This window comes from Macrotis lagotis, chromosome 1 (assembly GCF_037893015.1).
Source record: "Macrotis lagotis isolate mMagLag1 chromosome 1, bilby.v1.9.chrom.fasta, whole genome shotgun sequence".
Lineage (NCBI taxonomy): Eukaryota > Metazoa > Chordata > Mammalia > Peramelemorphia > Peramelidae > Macrotis > Macrotis lagotis.
Window position 1 is genome coordinate 771,691,572 of NC_133658.1, and position 22,095 is coordinate 771,713,666.

At 33.7% G+C, this 22,095-nt stretch overlaps 1 protein-coding gene across 2 annotated transcripts in view; it reads left to right on the top strand.

Moving 5' to 3' along the window:
• The window catches only part of LOC141508162 (contactin-5-like), a 1,214,304-nt gene that overhangs the window by 188,883 nt on the left and 1,003,326 nt on the right, over positions 1-22,095 (top strand). For both annotated transcript variants that reach the window (XM_074216536.1, XM_074216535.1), the window contains exon 2: positions 4,146-4,231. The gene's annotated coding sequence lies outside the window, so the exon portion shown is untranslated. The remainder of the gene's footprint in view (positions 1-4,145; positions 4,232-22,095) is intronic.

Consider the following 22,095-nt stretch of genomic DNA (forward strand, 5'->3'; position numbering starts at 1 on the left):
GTGTGTGTGTGTGTGTGTACAGGGGATGCCAGGAGCAGAGAAATTGGGCTAAGTGGCAATCTACTACTTGAATAGATGCCACATCTCTTCCTCACTCCTAGAGGCACTTGGTAACCCCAATTTTGAATCAGTATAACAGAGATTCTCTTCTCTCTGGGTTGACAGCAAAAATAAAGTATCAACTGGAGAAAAGCTTTTCTCTGCACTCACAATGGAAAGCTACTACCTTGCTGCTAGAGGCAAAGGTGAAGTGTTGAGCTCAGAAAAGAAGACAAAATCTTCCTTTAAGCTTTTTAACTCCTCATGATGAGCAGTTACTATCATTTTTCTCTCCCTTAATACTCCAGAGAATGTTTGACCAAATTCTTATGGTAATCCCATCCATGAATACAGATCCAAATACAACCATGTTTCTGCAGCCTGATTTGTATTTCTCCACATTCTTTTATCTGTCTTCCAGTGAGGAATCACTCCCATGTGCTAGAGGGCTTTCCCTTGGTTTCATAGCATTTTTAAATATTATTTTATACTTATACTGCAATTTATTTTTGAATATATATATACAAAATATATTCTGAATATCTATTTTATACAATTTTTATTTTTAAAATTGTATAATTATTATTTTAAAACATAGAACTCCCAGTTAGCTAATTGCTCATTGTTCATTCCTCTTGAGAGAACCAAGGGAACAAGGAAAGTTTGTAAGAAGCAAGAATGAAAGGGTACTAAGAAAGTTATCTGAAACCAGAACTGGAAACTCCCATGAGGATCTTGGAAAGGTCAGAAGAAGCATATAACCAGAAATGTCATCAGGGACCCTTGGGCATGACATCAATTTGACCATAATAGTAGGAGAGAATTTGTAATGTTGCTCCTATGATTTAGTGTACCAAGGACTGGATTATTGCCCATGTTATTGTAAGAAGTTCTGGATTAGGATAATTCCAAGTCTTTAGAAATTATCTACATCTTTCATTCAGTTGTGAAGTTGTAAAGATGTGATCTATTACTGTATATCATACAATTAATGAATATATGGCTCCTACCTAGGGCTAGCTCTCTATTTCCTATTTGCATTGATGATCTGGGTTCCTGAGAGTGACTAACTATTATTATGCTGTATTCCACAGTTAACCCTAAGGGATTGGAAATTTTTTTATTACTTTTGTGCTGAAACCATGATTGGTATGCCTATCACTGATTATCATTCAATAAGCTTTATTTATTTTTTTCTACCCATATGCATGTCTATTTTTAAGCTACAAAACTTCCTTCCACTCTCCCTTCCCATCCCCTCCCCTAAGCAGCAAGCAATCAGGTTAGTATTGTACATACATACATTTTGGTATGTGAAGTTAGGATAAAGGGAAAGAAATACAGAAGATATAATTTTATAAAATGTACATCAGTTTCTGAAGAGTTGCTTTTTTGTTTTTGTTTTGTTCTTAATAAGTTTTTAACTGGACATTTACCATGGTGGCATCATTATTTTTCCCCTAAAAAGGCTTGATTGTAAAAAATACTTTATAAGGAACCACTGGACTTTATTGAGTTAGGTGAGGAAAGTGACATGACCAGAACTATTCTAATTTTCCTAAAGGAGAAAAAAACACTTTGGAAATTAAGTGGAAAATGGATAAGATTGGTGAGACAAAGAGAAATATTCCAATGGTCCAGTCATAAGGTGATGAGGGTCAGTTCTAGGGTGGTGATTATGGGAGAGTATAGTTGTGTCTATGACAGTAATAGGAAAGTTGGAAGAGTTTTTGGGAAAGATGAATTCTGGTTTTTACATTTTGATAGAAATGCTTATGGCACATCCTGCTAAAGAAGATACTTGACAATGTGGGACTAGAAATCAGGTGAAATTTGGGATTTGATATATGGTTCTAAGAATCATCTGCATAAAGATAATGATTAACCTAATAGAAACTAGTGAGATCAAAGAGCTGGAGTGAAAAAAGAAACATGCTCATGTCCTTGAGAACACCTTGGATAAAGAGCATGATCCAACCGAGGAGACTGAAAAAGACCAATCAGGTGGATTAAAAGATTTTTAAAAAAAGAATATAAATTTAGGTATGGATATAGAATAATTACTGGGAGGGAAATTCAGATCAAGTGAGACTTTTTGTTGTTTGTCTTTTGTTTTGCTTTTGTATTAGGATGAAGCAGACATGGACATTATTTGCCAGCAGCAAGGAAAGAGCCAGCAGATAAGGAGAGACTAAAGATTAGAGAGAATGTGGTGATGATGGAAGGGACATTCAGTTGGAAAACATGGGGAAGAATGGGCTCAAGGTAGAATGGAAAGAGATTCAGTTTAGTTGAAAAAAGAATAGGTAATTCTTCATGTAAGGTATTGTGGGCAGAAAAAGTAAGGAAAGAGTTCTGAATGAAATGAAGTTGGAAATAGGAAAGATGAAGGAACTGTCTGTAAATGATCTTTTTTTTCTTACAAAAAACTTGAAATTCTTAGCAGAGAGCATGAAGGAAGAAATGCCTCTAGAGGCTTAAGGAGGAATAAAGTCATTTTGAATAACCATTATACTAAGTCATATAATTTATTAGGAAAGTATAAAAGGCCCTTGCAACAGTAAGGTCCCAGTTAAGATTAGGTGATATAAATTTGTAGTGAAGTCATTCAGCATGTTTTCATCAGTTTTTCTACTTGTGTACAGCAGCAAGTGAATAAGAGAGATGAGGTAAATATTGGGATTGATATAGAATTAGGGTTTGACAAGGTATGGCTATTATAGAACAAAGGGGCAAAGGATTTGAATATAGAATATGGTATAGAGTTTAATTAATTCACCAAGGGATAAGAAGAAGTAAAGGACAATTTCACCTCTGAATGGATGATTACCTGAAAAATAACTAATGTATAGAAGCAAAATAGGTTGTGGTGAGGATGAAGAAAATTGGTTTCAAAAGTCATAGCAAAAGATGTAATAGCAAAATATTGTAACCAGATATTGGAATTTCAGAGTTCATAAACTTGGGAATGGAATATGTACATGATAGAAAAATCAAGAGTATAAATGTGTATGGGAGCTGAGTAAATTTAAAATTTGGGAATTTAGAGTAATTGAGAGGTATTTGATATCTATTTTGAGGTATAAGTGTAGAATATGGGATAAGGACAAAGGCTGTGTCAGGAAATGAATTAATTTAGGAAAAACAGAATGTCTTGGAAGTTGGTATATAAGGACTTTCAGGATCTGGAATGGGTGAATAAATTTGGATGCTCTGAATCTCACAGGAGGAGAAATTGTTGCATGAGGATGATAGGGAGATCTGGAAGTGACAATGGAAAGTATTGTATTCTCTTAGCTTATGACTAATGAGCTGAGGAAAGAAAGGGGGAAGAGATTCAGAACAATCAGGAAAGATCAAGGTCTCAATGAATGCTAGAATTTAGAAAGAGTGAGAAAGGACTAGATTTGAGATGAAAGAATATTTGTTAATTATGGTTCAGAAATTCTAGCCAGCACTGGGTAAGGTTGAGGGACGTTGGAGGGAGTGGTAGTGTTAAGAGGGATAAAAATAAGAATGTAGTAACCTAGAAGCAAAGAAGGGGATTTGAGCATTGGCAGTCAGAGGTTCAGATCCATGGATATAGATAGATCCCTAATATAGATATGTTGTCATAGAGATTTTATGTGGTTGAGAAAGTAAGCATAAAGGTCAAGAGTTATTGAAGTTCTCATGATTACTGATTTGTTTTTAATGCTAAGGAGAGAGAACTTACCCTCCAAAGATATATTACATTTTGATTCCACAGTATCTTCTCAATTATCTCATGTCCAATAAAAATCTACTTTGAATATGCTTGACCAGTTATTTTCCCATCTTTGTTCTTTTTAGTGCCATATCTACTTCTCCCTATCAATAACTGAATTACTGTGAAATTAGAGTCCAAGTATGGTAGACCTATTGAATTGTCATTGATAGAAAAAATAATATTAATATATTTTTCATATCATCTCCTATATTTTGTCCTTTTAATCTTGTGTTCTTAAAATGATTTTATTTAGTTGATTGTATTGACAAACTTTATTTAAACAAGTTTTACTCAAAGTACTTTTTATTTTCAACATATCTGAATTAGAATGTTCAAGTATCATTTCCCCATTTTGCAGATGAGAAAAAGGGAAACTTGAAGAGATTAAGAAATTTGAGTATCGGAGCCAAGACATGAATCACCCCTCTGACATGATCTTTAAAGGTAATTTTATTTGACATAATTTGTTTCTTTAGTTATTTCTTATTTCTTGTAGTAGAAGAACCACTTGGACAATGAAAAAGGTTGAGCAAGAATTCTGAGATCTAGTGCTGCCACTAGAGTATAATTATGTTCAGAGTTAGGTCTTTGAAATATATTGTTGGGTTATATTAAACTGACACTTTAGTTTGCTAAACTCTTGCCCATGACCACTTTTCAAGTATAATATATTAAGAATTACTTTTGTTTTTCTATCAGATGAGATGCCTTACAACTCTAAAATTCTGTGATTCTTTCATTCAAAAAATAATTCAAATTAGAATGGACTAGAAAGGACTGGGAACAAAACTAGGTTCAAGGATATATGGTTAGAATACTATGGTCTAGAAATCTGATTAGAGAGTAACTTTACATAAAATTAATTATACTATAGTAAGGACTGAACCTAGGTTTACATTGCTATAAGTCTTTCTTTCAAAGCAAAATAACTAATATGGTAACATATATTGAATTATTTATGTCTCTCATTCTCTTTTTTCTGCAATTAAATCACTATTATAGCATTAATCAGTAATAAATAATGATCTATGAAATTCTAAAAGGGGTTTGGAAATAAAGAAATAAAATGGATTCATGCATTATAGCATCTCTGGTATCTGTCTCTCCCTTGTATTCTAATCATTACCTCCCTACATTGAACTTGTTTTACTTTTCACCTATTTTTTCCTTGCCTCTAGTCTTTCCTCTTCAGCCATTGGATAATGATAATTAAAAATTACAACTGACATTTGTGTAAAATTTTATATTTACAAAGCCCCATCCATGTGTTATTCAATTGATCTGCTAGATGTTACCTGTAAAAACAACATGAACTTTTGTATAATCAATCTTCTATGTCTGATAGGTATTCTCTTATCTTAAAATCCCTAGCATACCTTTTTTTGTATAATTCAGATTCCATCTCTTTCAAGAAGTATTTGCTGATTGCTCTAGTTACTTTGCATTTAGTTTTTATTTATTTTAATGCCATCATATTTATCCACCCAAGATAATTTAAGCTCCTTTAGAGCAGGAGTTATTTTATTTTGATCCTAGTAACTCCTGAAATGGGACAAGACATTAAACAGCACATTCCAACTGCAAAACAAATTGAAATCAGTCTGCCTCAGTGTGGCAATGGACCTTGAATACAAGAGGTTACAGAATTTTATGCATTAAAAGAAAACAATTAAGAGGATTTAAATCAAGAAACAAGATAAAGTAATCTGACTTCTAATTGAAGTAAAGATTAGGGATTTACTAAATTGGGAGGAGATGAGTGAGTTTCAGGTGTTAGAAGTGGAGAGAGTGAGCAGGTAGACTTTCCTAGATATGAAACAGCATATAACTCAAGTTCCATGATTAACAAATAGGTGAAATTCATTGGAAAATGGCATTTAAATCTCAAAAGAAAGTCAATTTAACAAGATTGAGTCAGAATGATTCACACAATTCTCTCACCCTAGTACCTAGCACATTTTATAGCTTTTAGGTGATGAATACATGTTTATTTGTGAATGAAATGATTGCATTTGATCAATATAGGGTTATTTTGATTAATAGGCTTCATATATCTAAAAATGACATAAATAAAAGCTTGCATTTTTATTTAGTAAAATGAATACTCATTAATCTAGCATTCAAGTGCCTCTATGTTCTGGTCTTTTATTTCCACTTTCCAGTCATAGCACCCAATATTTTTCTCAATACACTTTTTAAGGCTACAATGAAACTCAAACAGTTTCACCTGAATAAGTCCCATTCACTTCAATTTAACTTTTTCTTATGTTGTACTATCTGTGTGGAATTCTCATTTCCCTTTTTCTGTTGAAAGCCACTCAGTTAAAACTTTGTGTCACATTTGTATATCGAGTATTGCTTTTCTGTCAGAAGGCAGGTAACATTCTTCTTCAATGGTACTCTAGAAACATGAATGCTCATTGTGTAGATAATGGATATCTTCAGTCTTTTATACTTGTTACTATATATGAATTTCTGTCCTGATTATATTCACTTCACCTTCTGTATCAATCCCATGTTTCTTTTACATATACATACAAATACACATATTTATGTGTGGATTTGTATGTACATATATATATAAATATAATTTTAAAAGGAAGAGACAAAAAAGAAATACTATTTATCCTTCAAAGTCCTTCAACTTCAAGTATTTTCTGAATGCTTAAGAAGATATGTTATCACTTCCCATGGCTCCCCATTATTCTTCAATTCAGCCTTTGATCTAATTATTACATTGAAATAATGATTATTTTTGTTTTTCCTGTTGTTTGTTTAAAATGTCCTTCCTTTGGTAAAGGAACTTTCCATGAAAAAAACACCATCAACTAAAATAAATCAGTAACTGTTTTGCAACTTATACTCTTAGAGCATTCTCTGAGACTCTGGGATGTTAAGGAATTTGCCAAGGGTTAAATCATGTGTGAGAGGTGATATTTGAATCCAAAGTTTAATACATTGACTCTATTTATTATTTAGACCTTTTTCTTAACATTAGACTCAAAGTCTTAAGATTTTGAACCCAGATGGGACCTTAGAGATAATAGTCTAACCCCTCTCATTTACAGATTAAGACAAAGAGATTTAGGCAAAATGACTTATTATCATTTTTTCTTTATCACAACTATCATGTATTATATTTTGCTTATTTGCAAATCTTTCTTATTTTTGACCCAATTATAATCCCCTTAAAATAGTGATCCAGTGTCTATATCAAAGTTTTGCCCACAAAAGGTGTTATAAATTTCTTTCTTTTCCTTTTCACCATTTAAAACCATTCAAATATATAAGTTTGGGAACATCATCCAGTCAGTAATTTCAATCATTTCTCCTTGCCTATTATAGAGATTATTTTGACAGACAACCAGATTTGGCCACTTGACAAAGTCCCATACTTACTCACCACAAACACTTTTCATAGGTGCTCAAAACTTTGAGAATGGCTACTAATAGAGACCACTGCATTATTCTCTCCTCTCTCTTTTATAGTCTTACATAAACTAGAATAGAAAATAGAAGACATTCTGAACTTAGAAGTCCTGCCTCTAGGTATAAAATATAGGTGAATCACTTTCCTTCTATGTCCTCAGTTTCCCATAGCTATATCTGTATCATCCATATTTATATCATCTCTATCTCTAACTCTCTTTATCTATTTCTATACCTATATCTATACCTACAACTATATATCTATCTATTTCTAGATATATGTGTTTCGTCATGAATCAATTGATTTCATTTGATCATTTAAAGAGTTATTTTGATGAATTAGCTTCATGTAACTAAAATGGTATAAATATATGTATATATGTATATATACAAATTCATATATATGCATATGGGTCTACATGTAACAGGGCATATACATACATGTATGTGTATTTAGAAGTATGTATATATCTATTATATACATAAAATTATATGATAAGCATATATTAACCTATATAAAATGTATAAATATGCACTATAGATAGATGATAAATAGATAGACACATATTTTCAATATTTGTTGTGGAAATAATGCTTTACAAACCCTAAAATTCTATAATAGGACATATTTTATGAAAAGAAAGTTGTCGGGTTTTTTTGTTTTGCTTAGCTTTTTACCCCAAACAACAAGTAAAACATTGTCCTCAGAAGAATGTGAGCTCCTTTAAAGACAAAGGCTATGTGAATTTTTGTCTTCATATTATCAGTACCTAGCAAAGTACCTTGCAAATGGTAGGCATTTAGGAAATAATTGTTGAATTGAACTAACTTGGGTTTGAATCCCAATTTTACCATTTACTATCTTTATGACTTTGGGCAAATCACTTAAAAACTTATCTGTAAAATTAGAAATAACATGAAGTTGGATTATATTATCTCTGAGATTCCTTCTAGTTTTTTTTTACTCTGAATTTAAAGTGAGTTCCTCAAATATTCCTAGGCATGAATAGAAAAATTAGATGTACATTTTGTGTCTCAAAAAGTTTTCAATCCCAATTAGGTGAGGAACAGGTTTTTGTTTTGTTTCCTTTGCTTTATTTTTTTTAAGGAGTAAAAGAAGGAGCTAAGGAGCAGGGAAGGGGCAGGGGGATGTGAAAGGAAAGTAATTGTAAATATTGAATTCTATTGGCTTCATTTAATTGCCCTATTAAATACCATTTCTTAAAGTCTTATATATAAAATCAGAGTTATTTGAAATTTGCAAATAACTGTGTTTTAAGTATCAGGCAGGCCACTTTAAATATTTTTGCTATATTTTAAAATGGCAAATTGTTCTCATTTGTCAAGAAGTCAAGTGACTTTTATTCACTGGTATTTGTTGAGAATTAGCTTGATTATGCAATCATTATACAAATGTCTTTTTCAAGCAAGGAACTGACTTGGCATTTCAGTTTATTTACAAAAGTGTGTAGAAAGGACCCTTAGCAAAGCTACGAATATCACACACACACACACACACACACACACACACACACACACACACACATACACACACACATATATATATATATATATATATATATATAATTTATATTGTTTTATTGGGGAGTTATAATAAGTAATCATTATTGACAGCTGAAATTTGTGGGTTTTTTAATAAAATAAAAAAGTGGCTAGTTCTGATTATAGTTTTAGTTTATGTTAGTCATCAGACTATGAAAATAAAGATATACTTATATAATACATATGAGAATACATGCATATGTATATATCTTTTGATTTTTTAGTTAGTTCAATTTTGTCTGATTATTTATTAACCTATTAGGATTTTTATTGGCAAAGATGCTAGAGTATTTTCCATTTCCATCTCTAGCTCATTTTACAAATGAGTAAACTGAGGCAAACAGGGTTAAGTGATTTGCCTAGGATTACAAAAAATAAATTCCTGAGGCCAGATTTAAACTCAAAAAGTCTAACTTCAGACTCAGTTCTTTATCCATTGGACCACCTAATTACTCATTTGTGTGTGTCTGTATTGTGTATATGCAGAAATAAGTAAAAACCATTTGCTGTTATTGAATGTAAAGTGTGCCTCTAAAATGGATTTCAAACATAATCCTATTTGAGAAGCAACAATGTATTACAGTAGTAGTAGTAGTAGTAGTAGTAGTTGCTATTGTTGCTTTGCTGTTGTAATGATGGAAGTTGGCATAGGGTGGCACCAGTAATAGCACTTTAAGGTTAGCTAGAGTCACAGTGCCTGCTTAGTCTAAAATCTCAGCTCTATCACCAAGTCCTACAAACTCAAAATTGGAAGGAATTTCAAAGCTCAACTCTACCTTCCCAGAAGTCCTTTCTTTGTCACACTGACAATTGGCCATAAGCTTCTGAAGCACTTAGTGAGGGAGAACCCACTTGCCTCCTGAGAAAACCCTTTCCAGGTTTGGATGAATTCACAGGATCTAGTGTCTGAAGGCTGAGAACAGTGCTATATCATTTCTAGTTCCCTTTCAGGTCTATAACTATGATCCCATGATCTTACAAACTCCAATTTCACTTATAGAAAATCTATAATTCTCTTATTCTAATTAGAAAACAGACAAAAATTCCAAATATGTAATTATTTTGTCATAATTGGTAAATAAATATAAAATTATAAATATATAATTATTTTATCCAAATTGGTAAAAAATAAATTAAATAACTTTCTTTGCCTTCCTTTGAGCTAAGAGCCAATTCCTTGCCAATTTCTATCCATTACTTCTAACTGTATCCTCTTCGGCCTGCCATAAGCCTCTTCCTCCTGCCAAACTTTAATCTACTTGAAAGCACTGTGATCAAGCTCAGTTCATCCAAGTCTTTCTTCCTCAGATGAAACAAAAGTAGAAAATAGTATGATCTCAACACCCTTCATCATTCTGATTGTATTTTTCTGAATTCTCTCCAATCTAGCAATACCTTTCCTAAAATAAAGTACTTGCAACCCAACACAAAAATCCAGATGAGGTTTGACCAGGCCTAGTTTATAGCAGTACTATTGACTTCCTTATCCTAGATGCTTTACCTCTCATAATGTTGGCTATTATCTCATTATCTCTTTGTCCAACATGACCGACACACCATTGAAAGATAGTTAGCTTTCAATTCACTAAAATACACATACTTTTTTATACAAGCTGTTGAGAAAATGAGATGCAAATAACTAAAAGAAATATATACAGTACAAACTGGAGACAGTCTCAGAATTAAGACACATTGGGAAGGGTGGCCAAAGCAAGTAACAAATGGAAAAGACCTTTTGTAGAAGGTAAGATTTGAGGAGAAACTTGAAGGAAGCTAGAGAATTTCCATCTGTATCATAAGAATAATATTGTCATCTATATAAAGTTTAAAAGTTTGATTTACAAAGCATTTTTATAATATGATCTCATGTCTAAGGTCATTTAAAAGTCCAATGACATGGCAGAATGATGCTAGCACCAATGGATCTTATCAGTGATTTCTGAATCATATATACTTGATTGCTAAGTTGTTTGGAAAGTAATTGTTAGACAATTGGATTTTATTAATTTTTAAAGATTTTATGCAAATTCATGTCAATCACCATTTATTTAGTAGCTGCTATGTACAAGGCAATGCAGACAAAGACAAAAATGAAACAGTTCCTCCTTTCAAGTAGCAAAATGAACTAGTAAATCAAGTTCTAGATTTAGAGTCAGGAAGGTCTGGATTCAAATGCTGACAGTATTTTAGATTTATAATTCAAAAGGAATCTTAGCAGTCATTAAGTCTAATTCTTTTAGTTTGCACATGAGGAAACTGAGCCACAGAAAGTTAAGTGACATCTCAGATAGTGTATATCCAGAGCAGCATTTCAACCCATCTTCCTATCTCCATGTCTTGTGCCCTATCCACTATGCCATATTGCTTTTCAATTTTGTCTTCAAGTACATCATTATAGACAAGTCACTTTCCTTCTTTGTATTTCAGTTTCTTTGTCTATGCTATGGGATTAATGATAGTTGTAGGGACTCACTCCAAGGTTATTAGATGGCTCAAATAAGATAATGCATGTAAAGTATTATATAAATGGCAGGGTTTTTTTTATTAATCTACTAATAGGATTATAATATATACACATTTCAGTGTAATATGTAGTAGGGTGTGATCTCATTGATTAAAGGGAAAGATTGCACAATTTTAGGTGTGTATTTTTTAGAAAACGTAATAAAGAAAAGAACACTATCCATTGGGAAGAAATAAGAGGTTCACAGAGAAATAGGTAGCTCAGATGGGCCTTTAAGGAAGATAAGGAATCTAACATGTAGAATTGAAGAAGAATATCAAAGATGACAAGAAGGAAGAAGGTGTTGAGTTTGTGAACAGCAATGTGAGTGTGGCTGGTTTTTTTTTAGATTTTTGCAAGGCAAACGGAGTTAAGTGGCTTGCCCAAGGCCACACAGCTAGGTAATTATTAAGTGTCTGAGATCGGATTTGAACCCAGGTACTCCTGACTCTAGGGCTGGTGCTTTATCTACTATGCCACCTAGCCGCCCCATTTTTTTCTTTTAAAGGTAATTAAATAAAAAAGGTAAACCCTAGACTAAGGCTGGAAGGAAATTTGGAGGCAATCTATTCTACCACCACCATTTTATACATGAAGAAACTGGAGCCTCAATAAATGATTTGGCAAATATCACTCAGCAAGACAGGATTTGAATTCAAATCCTCTGATACCAAATAAAATACTTTTTTCTACAATTCCACATTCCTTATTTTCACTAACTGCGTTTTTTCTCCATTCTCAACTGTATACTCCATGAGGGTGGAGATGATTTATCCTAGTGTCTGTGTAACAATGTTTAAAACAGTTCTTTGCACTTAGAAACTCTATACTTATTTGCTGTTAATTATAAGGGAGTAAGTTCTCTTCATTTAGATATATTTACATGCTTTAAAAAGATCAAATTTCATTCACATTGTTCCACATATACTTTATTATCAAATTTGTTTTCATTATATTCATAAATTAAGAGGGAAGAGCCCCATATGAGTCATAAGGCTACACTTATGACAAGAGTTTGTCACTGAGTGACTCAAAAAGAGGCAGTATAGACATCTATAGTCTCTTTTCACACATTTCTTCAAGGGACTTTCAAACAAAAAGTACATTTGGTATTAGTCAGATTCTACTATATGAAGTTCGAATTCTAATACATATGCAAAAATGACATTACTTCAATCACCTACTTTTAATATAGAATAAACCAATGAAGCACAGACAATAGATATTATTTTTTTTATCTCTAAAAGTTATGTTTCTATAGTTAAATCTGGAATAAAATACTAAGCAATTACTCAGGTCTACCTGGATCACTTGCCCCTTTAAGGATGTTAGCATGAGATTATAAAATTGAGAGAGGGGTCTACAGACATGTCACTAGAATAGTTAGTTGAGTATTAGAATAAGAATAAATGCTGGGAAAACAATGAACCCCTATGTATCATTGGTTAGTGAAAGTAAAATATTATAAGTCAAGTCAGTTCTCCATGATCAGAGACTTTTGGGAGTTTTTATTTATTAATCTTAAATAATGTTTCCAATCATTTTCCCCATCCTTTCTTGCAACTCTATTTGCTTTTAATCTCCCTCCCAAAAATGTATTGTACAGTAGAACTTTGCTTTACAAATTTAATTTGTTCTGAGATTCTGTCAGTCATGTAATTTCTTGGTATTGCAAAGTGAGTTTTCCTATAGGAAATAATATAAAGTTTGATGATTGGTCTTACATCCCCCAAAATATTCATATAAAATAATTATTTATAATTTTGAGAACTTTTTTGTCTTTAATACACCTGAAATAACAATAGAAATAATTAGTATACAATATAAACTGAAAATTAAACAAATTAACCCACACTTTACCTTTGAGAAGAGTTGTGGTTGGTTTGAGGGAGACTAGAAAGGAAGGAGGAAGGGTTATTGCTTGCAAGGAGAATCTCTTTCCATGAGAACATCAGGAATTTCAACCCAGGAGTGTTTTTTTCTTATGCATCTTTCACTTAAAGTAAGATTAATACTACAGCCTTCACTTATTTTTCATTTTTAGAATCACTTTCATATTTTGACTCACTGATTTTTTTTATTTACATCCACTTCTGAGGGGAGGTAATAAAATAGGTAGATTAATTAGAAATTGGAGAGGGGAAGTTGGTTGGTTAGTTGGTTCATTGGTGACTTGAAAATCTGAAAAACACTGTATAATCCCTGGCACGCATGCCATCATGAAATTGACATACAATATGGATGAATTTCTCCAGACAACCAAATTTTGACATAGTTTTCCAAAAGCCTTGTGATTGATGGAATCAAAGGCCTTGGTCAGATCTACACATGTATACATACATACCTCTGTTCTGGTCCTGGCATTTCTGCTGAAGTTGTCTGGCAGCAAATGCCATATCAACCGTTCCTCTACCCTTTCTAAAACCACACTGGCTCTCAATAAACTGACCAAATTCCAGGTGAAGTTTCAGCCTAATGAGAAAGGTTCTGGCAAGAATCTTACCAGCAATGACTAAAAGGGAAATAGCCCTGTGATTGTCACAGAACAATCTATTCCCTTGACCTCAATGTAGATAGAAGATGGAGGCATCCTTGAATTCTTAGGGGATAACTCTTCATGCCATATTATGTGGAAAATTTCAGTCAGTTTTTTGGATGGGTCACTGAACCCCCCACTTTGTAGATTTCAACTGGAATAGAATCAGCACAGGTGATTTGCTACTTGGAAGGAGTGTGAGGACATTCAGTTGGAACTTCTTCAGTTGGAATTTTGGCTAGGGACTGGTTGACTTCAATTTGAGGTAAGCTGTTAATAGCTTCTGCATTGATTGATGATGGTCTGTTAAGAATACTATGGAAGTGTTCAGCCTATCTCTCAAGGATCATGTCCCTTTCATCAATCAATGTGGATTCATCAGTACTGAGTAGTTGAGATGCACTATATGCCTTTGGCCCATAAATAGCCTTCAGGGCATCATAAAAGTATTTTAAACTTCACTTGGACTTTACTTTTGATGGAATTAAATGCTACCTACTTAGAAAAGGATGAATTAAACTGCTAGTAAACCCCTGTAGAGTTCTCATGTTTCATTTAGCAGTTTTTGTATTTCCCTATCATTTTCATCAAATCAGTCTTGGTGTTGGAGAGTATTCTGGCTTAGATGATCAAATACAGTGTTGTAAGCCAGATCTCTGAAAGTTGCCCACTCTTTTTTTTTTTTTTTTTTGCTGCACTGTTGACAGCTGTTTGTTGGCCGTTTTCCCTCCAAGTTAGCAGCAAACTGTTCCTGCCCAGAGAGACACTCTAATCTCTTGACATCAATTCTTCTGGTGGCTATTTTGCCTTGGGGCCACTGCTTTGGGTTGACTATGAATATTTAGCTTAGAGAGGATGAGTTTGTGATCAGTCCAGCACTCTGCGCCACACATTGCCTTTGTCACTCTCACATTCTGTCTCTCTCTTCTCCTTACAGTCACATAGTCAAATAGATGCCAATGTTTGCTATGTGGGTGAATCCAGGAAGTTTTATTGCTGTTAGGTAAATGGAAGACAGGGCTTGACATGAGAAGATCATGAGATATACAAGTTTTCAGTAGAAGATGACCATTGCTATTGCTGATTCCAACTCCATTCCTCCTAAGGACTCCCTACAATGTCTGGTAATCTGAGCCTACTCTACCATTGAAGTGATCCAGAATTAAAAGTTTGGGGGTTTTTTGGTACATTAATTATAAGGGTCTCCAGGTCTTCATAAGTTTTTTCTTTGACTCCATCAGTGTTCATCATGGTGGGAGCATAGGCACTAATGATGATGGCATGGCATTTTACTGGAAGTGGAAATCACATTGTCATGAGCCTGTCATTCACTCTTTTTGGTAGGTATTCAAGAATGTTGACTAGATTAGTTTTTATTACAAAACCTACTCCAGCTTCAATCCATTTCCTTTCATTGTTACCACTCTAGAAAACTGTGCATTCAGTTCCAAGTTCAGTAAATGGCCTTCATTTGCCATCCTTGTTTCATTCAGGGGTGCTATTTGGATGCCATACCTGCTGAGTTACCTTGCAACAAGAGCTGTTCATCTTTCAGGCCTATTGGATCTTGTGGTATCTATGAGTGTGCATACTTTCCATGCACCAATAAATGGAATCCTCTTTGAAGAAGTTTTTGTAGATTTTTTTGTGTCTCAACCACACATGAGATTCCCCACCTACCACAGTAATCAGGCCAGGGTTGGATAAGCAGACAATTTTGGGACACCTTTTCTAGCCCCTTCCTAGCATCAGGAGGTGAGCAGTGCAATCTTTAAAAGGGTTGCTTGGTCACCCAGGGGATTGCCAAATACCACTGATTTTTTCAGAGGAGAAAGGACCCTAAGGCCTGGGCAGCCTGTGTGCAGGGTTGTGCGAACCAAACAGATAGACCAATTAGGAAGTTAAGCAACAGGCAAGGAAAGAGATAATGAGAGCCTGAGCAAAGGGAATGATTGTATAAAGTGAAAAGGGGATGTCCTTGGAGATAGTATTGAAGTAGAAATGAACAGTGTGTATTGAGTGAAAACAAAAAACAAAAAAAAAATATTGCTCTAGTTGAGCATCATCTCTTAATGGACCATTCAAGTCTAAATGTGATGTTTGTACTGTTAATTGCTATTTGTCTTACAAGACAAATTTTGTGAAAATTTTTTCCTCATCCAGTAAAACCAGGGTACTCATAAACCAAGTGTCTACTTATTTTGTATATAACTATATATATATATATATAACTATATATATATATATATAACTATATATATATATATATATATATATTCTCCCCACATAGCAAATTAGCTCCATGGGCATCATTTTTGACTTTATATTCTGAGTACTTAATATAGTGCCTGACATAGTAGATATATAATGAATTCTTATTGATTTTTTCATTGAAGTCAACAATTATTCAAATTAAGAGTGACTTCCTATGTGGTTCTTCATATAATATTCTCTATCTCTTCATTCTTTTCAACATAATTTAGACAACCTTCAATTCTTGTAAAATTGTGACTTCTCATTATAAATACACCAAGATAACTTGTCCAGGTATCTAATAATTTTATGCTACTTGCTTCTGGTGGGTATTTGGCATTATCTGATTTTTTATTTTCTCTGTAAAAAATGTGTTTTCCTTTCATTTAGCTGAAACTTTTCTAATCAATCCAATCAAATTCAAAAATCATTTTTTGTTTTTACTGATAGTAAGAACATAAATATTATTTAATTCCTTTGACTAAAAGATCAGTACCCTGATTCTTACACTAATATTGTTCTGAACTGTGCTACAGCCAATCTTGTACTCCTCTGCCATCCAATCTTGTACTCTTCTGCCATCCACCAAAATTTAATCTTCTATCCCAGGTACTGAGGTTATAATAGGTGAGATTTAAACTGATTTTGTCTGGAACAACATTCTCCTACCACTTCCAATCCATCTCTAACTTATGTCACTATTTGTGTACCCTTGGTCAACTTTCCTTTCATCCTCCAGCCTTTTATATTTATATTCCCAGTGCTTAGCAGTGCCTGATTATATAATACTTAATAAATGCATTTCATTCATTCATTCAAAAGTTTACAAATGTTATATGAGTTGTTTGATCCTTTAACCCATTTCCTGACAATTTAATTGAAAAAGCAGGATTGAGTATTACATTACATAGACTTGTCCATTTAATTAATCTCTTACTAAAAAATAATACAAATAGTGATTACTTGTTAGTGGAAATCCTGATGATCAACTTCATTGTACTACCTCATGCTGGTCCTCAAACACTATTTAGTCTTTTAATAGATTAATTCTTCAGGGTTCTAGATCAGTAGAAGCAGTAGGACCTTGAGTTCTTGTAGAAAAGCCCAGGAGAATTTTCATCTCCATGCCTTAGTGGAACATCACTATAGGATTTTTGCAGAGGAAATTTTTTATTAATATGATAAATTCAATCACATCTTAATCAACAAGAAATGCATTTTTGCCCTAGAGGAAGGACACTAGGTCAGGAAGACGTATTTAAGTGTTATTTCTGATAATTATTTGCTGTGTGACCCTAAACCCGTCACTTAACTTCTCAGTATCACAAGTAATTCTTTAAATCTATAAATCTGGAGCAGTTTACAATCTATAGGGTAACCCCCTCTTAGATGAAAGTATCAAAAATAAGTATTTATTAAACAAACATTTATGCCACTCAGCAACTAATAAGGATCTGCACATAGGAAGTACTTATTAGTTTTTTAATTGAATTGAATTTTACTACATGAACAACACAAAGTATTTCAGTTGGCCCTGTGGTACAAATTGATCTGCACTAAGTAATTAAGTCACCAAGAATCTATCAACCGGACAGTTAACATCTTATTGATGACACTTAAACATTTTCGTCTGCAAATCAACTTCACATTAGGTAAGCCTGTCTTGATTTCAGCTAAGAAAAATTAATGTCATCTCAAAGTGCATTAGGCAGAGCTTCCAGGAATAAGGAAGCAGTTGGCACACTGTACTTCTCCCTGATCAGACCACATTTGGAGTATTGTGGTCAGTTCCGGGGATCACATTTTAGAACAGCCATTGATCCAATTTAGTTCAATTCAGTAAGGTTTCTTTCCCATTCCTATCCCCTACTCCTCCACCCCACCTCAACTATATAGAAAGATAGTCATATTTTTGATCTTGCCACCACACATAAACTAACTACTGCCATGTTTTTGAATTCTGATCTGCTCATGAGTTGGTTGTTGTCATTCTATCTCTTCTTTGTCTTGCCAACTCAAACACTGTTATTTGTACAAATGGTGACCCTTTTTCCTTCAACAATTTAGTCCTTTCCAAAGCTTTCCATTTCGACTTTGGCCATGATGTCTTCCCTTCTCCATCTTGACACCTCAGTGAACAACTTTAAATCTAAACTCTTATATTCTCTAATATGATTGTTGTTTTATTCTGTTACTAATGTTGCCCTGTCAAGCCTCAGCCCTGGATTATCCCCACCATCTGCTGTGAACTAAAGTGAAAAAATTGTGAAATGATGCTGACAGGACCTACTAAAAAAACTATGTTACAAACTCTCAACTGGACCTTCTCTAAAGCTAGATCGTCTCCCTCTTCACCTACAGCTCCTTGGTTTCCTGGCTTCCTTCAAGTACTAGTAAAAAAGTGAAACTTTTCACAAGACTTTCTTAATTCCCCTCAGTTTGTGACTTTTCCCCTGTATGTCACACCCATTTCATTCTACATTTTTTAATTCTTTATTTTCTTTAATTGACTCATTATCCTATTCACCAGAGAAATTTTACCAAAACTTTTGCTCTCTCTTAAAATCTCCCATAGCTTTTTCCCTCCCATTCCCTTCTCAATATAGAACCTTACCTCATACTTCATTTTAAAAAATGAAGACATTTGCTAAGACCTTCTTCTCGATTCCTCATCTCATATCCCACTGAAACCTTCTGTTGTTATGTCTAACTTCATTCTTCTCCTTTACTCTTGTCCTACATGAAGACGTGGCTTTTTTACTCCTCTACAAGCACAATTGATTCAATTCTAATATGTCCCAGCTTATTTACCCCCTCTATAATCGCTCGCTCTCTCTCTCTCTCTCTCTCTCTCTCTCTCTCTCTCTCTCTCTCTCTCCAATGCAATGAGATTATGTGTCTTGCCCAAGGTCACACAGCTAGTCTGAGGTCAAATTTGAACTCAGGTCCTCCTGACTGCAGGTCTGGTGCTCTATACACTGTGCCACCTATAGTTGCCCCTATCATCCCTTCTCGAACTTAATTTTTGATCTCTCCCTTTCTACTGGCTACTTTTCTATTGCTTTTAAACAATCCCATCTTCAAGAAAACCTTATTTCATCTACCCACGCCCACTATCATCCCATAACTCTCTTCCCTTTTGTAATTAATTTCCTTGAAAACGTCATCTATAATAGGTGACTCTTTTCTTTCACTTTTTACTTAAGTTTCTACCAACTACATTCAAACTCTAACATTCAACCAATATTTCTCTCTCTATTTTTTTAGTTGCCTAATTTGATGACCTTTTCTCAATCTCCATTTTGTTTTACCTTTCTGCAGCTTTTGAAACTATCAATCACACTCTTTCCCTGAATAATCTCTTTGCTTAAGTTTTGCATGGCACCACTTTATTCTGGTTCTCCTCTTACTTACTGAGTCACACCTGCTTGCTTATTCACCTTGGCAGGATCATAATGCAGTCCAGCCTCATTCTGTCTCTTTTCCAAGAATCTATGCTTAGTTCCCTTCTCTTCTACTTCTACATTATTTCCCTTGATGATCTCAACAGGTCCTATATATTCAATTATCATAGATTTTCAAGTAGACTTTATCATCCCTAACCTCTCTCATGATTTCCAGTCACTCATTTCCAATACCTGTTAGGCATCTCAAACTGGATGTTCTATAGACATCTTAAACTCAACATGTCACAAACTGACAAAAAGTTCATATTATTTCTTCTCCCAAATTCTAATCTTCCTATCTTCTCTATTACTGTCATGGATACTACTGTTTCCAATCACCTAGGCTCACAACCTACTTTTCTTACTTAACATCCAACATACCTAACCAATTACCTGATATGTTGTATACCCCCATCATATACTCCCTGCCCCCCTCTTCTCCTTTATCACTGCTACCTCCTTGGTGAATGCCCTCATAATCTCATAGCTGAACCATTGCAATAATCTGTTGGTTGGTTTTCCTGGCCACAAGTCTCTCACTAGTCTTTTCACATGTAAGTCACCTTCACAGATTGTGTTCCAAAGACATTGGTCTCATTATTGTTTGTTCCACAACACACTCCATCCAAGTGGACTTGGATTTCAGTGACTTGGATTCTCTTTCTCTTCCTCTCCAGCTCTTGAATTTCCTGGCTTCAAGTCCCAGCAAACACAACAATAACAAAAAGGCATATCTTTTTAAGAGAAACTTTTCCCAATCTCTTGACTACTGTAATTTTCACCTGCATATAATCTCTATTTTATACTATATAAAATTTGTATATACTTGTTTGCGTGCCATCTTATTCTGTGAGCTTCTTAAAAGTACTTTTTTATCTATTTATTTTTCCTTTCTTTGTGCCTTACCTAGAGTAGGTGCTTAAAAATGTATAATGACTCCAAGACTGTCTTTCCTTATCTTTTTTTCCCTTCTCCTTTAACTCAAGAAATTACAGTTATTCTTGAGGCAATTCCCAATGCTAACCCTGCCCAAGAAATCATCCTTCTCTGGTTGAAGAGTAAATTTAAGCGACATAGAAAATTCTTTCCTCCTATAGTTAGGAAATTAAATTTCTTGATTTTTGTTTATGAACTCTCTCTTATTGGGTTTGAATATGTGCCTGTGAAAGAACTCGATATTCCAATCCTCTTTGGCAGCTAGGAAAGTCCAATATCAAGAAACTTTTCTCTTTGACTGAGGGGAGAATACATAAAGTTTCCATGTGCTTCAAGTCTCAAGTGTTTATTAATAGATCATGAAAACAAGTATGTATACAAGCATAATTGCCACCACCCCTTCTCACTATTAACCCCCAAACTGAGATAAAGTAGCTTTACAGATTTTATTTGTCATAAACCAGGTGTAAGAGCAAGATTTTTTCATTTTTTTTGTTTTAGTGTTTTTTTCCCCTGCCAAGAAATGTTACAATATCAATTATTATATCACTGTTTTGCATTTCAAGTAAGATATTTAGTGGAAGAAGCATTTATTAAAAGGTTTAAAAACTCAGAAGTTTTTCTAAAATAATAATGATATATAAATGGATTTTCACATGAATTCAATATCATAGACCCTGACCTATTTACTTTACCAAAAAAAAAGTGTCAAATATGTCAGTTCATTTAGGAAAACTGACATGAAGACATCTGTCACTAATGCAGTTGTCCATAGCCTTAAAAGCAACAGATACCAGAACTCACAAAGTCAATGATTTTTAGATAGACAAAGACTATGACTCTAAAACTATTAGTGAAGAATAGAACACAAGAATATTTGTAGTAAAGTGGTGGGAAGGACTATTGTAATTTTCTTTTTAATTTTGTTGTGTCTTTAATAGCCCTCATACAAAGTAATAAATGTTAGTTGAATTGAATACTTAGGAGGAAGTAAGGAGACAGCATGTGAAACAACCACTTGTAGTGTTCCAATGTAAATTTTGGAGAAGACAAAAGTAGGAAAGGACATATTGTCATGAGATAGTAATATGTAAAGAAAAGCATGGCAATGAAATAGACACATTACTAATTCAATAAAATTATTGATATTATTAGTTTTACTACTATTTAACTCTTTTCTATTAGTATCAGAAATTGTGCTCATCATACTCAGAAATGATTGCTATAGTCAGAAGTTTCTGGGAACATAAATTGAATATAGCCATCAATATTTAGACTCTTCATAGATGTTAATTAGGTAGTACAGAAAACTAAACCTGGAATCAAGAAGATCTGAGTTCAAATATGACTTCAGATACCTACTAGGTGTTTGACCCTGGGAAAACCACTTAACCTATTTTTGCCTCAGTTTCCTCATCTATAAAATGAAGACAATAACACCATCTACTTCCTAGGTTGTTGTGGAGATCAAATGAGATAATAATTGTGAAATGATTAGTGTAGTGTTTGTTGTAAGTGTAGTATAGTAGTAAGTATAATGGAAATGTTAGCTATTATGACGTTGTCCAAAGATTCACATATCAAAAACTGGCAAAACAATATGGTAGGGTAAAGCTTTCCAAGGAGATCACAAATCTGTTAT